Source organism: Penaeus monodon, chromosome 23 (assembly GCF_015228065.2).
Source record: "Penaeus monodon isolate SGIC_2016 chromosome 23, NSTDA_Pmon_1, whole genome shotgun sequence".
NCBI classification, from domain to species: Eukaryota; Metazoa; Arthropoda; class Malacostraca; order Decapoda; family Penaeidae; genus Penaeus; species Penaeus monodon.
The window spans coordinates 35,054,077-35,054,481 of NC_051408.1; the positions used below are offsets into that span (position 1 = coordinate 35,054,077).

At 33.8% G+C, this 405-nt stretch overlaps 1 protein-coding gene across 1 annotated transcript in view; it reads left to right on the forward strand.

Annotated features, from left to right (window-relative positions):
• Positions 1-405, forward strand: part of LOC119588395 (geranylgeranyl transferase type-1 subunit beta-like) — a gene marked incomplete in the record, with an annotated part of 12,052 nt that overhangs the window by 1,429 nt on the left and 10,218 nt on the right.

Consider the following 405-nt stretch of genomic DNA (forward strand, 5'->3'; position numbering starts at 1 on the left):
TGAATAAGAATAAAGAAATAAGCGTAATTTGCCTCAGGGAAGGATGAGGGAAGACCTTTAACCTCTCCAACATTCAGATGTCTGTGAATTATTTAAAACAACCCAAATATTCACGCAGTTCAGGCACAATATTTAGAAGTTAAATACCATTACTTAAACTATGGAATATCACACCTACCATTGCAGACATATATGTACACTACCATATTTTATCACTGTTTACAGTAACTTATTCCATCTAATTTATCAAAAAAAGATATTCAAGATCAAGACAGAAATGGACGCAATTGTCTTCATCTGGGAGGTGTTTCATTTGCAAATGATACTTGCAGAAAGCCTCAAATTCAGACAGAAACACAAAAATTGATGGAAAAAGTGCTAGTGTGATCGGGCCATAAATACAAA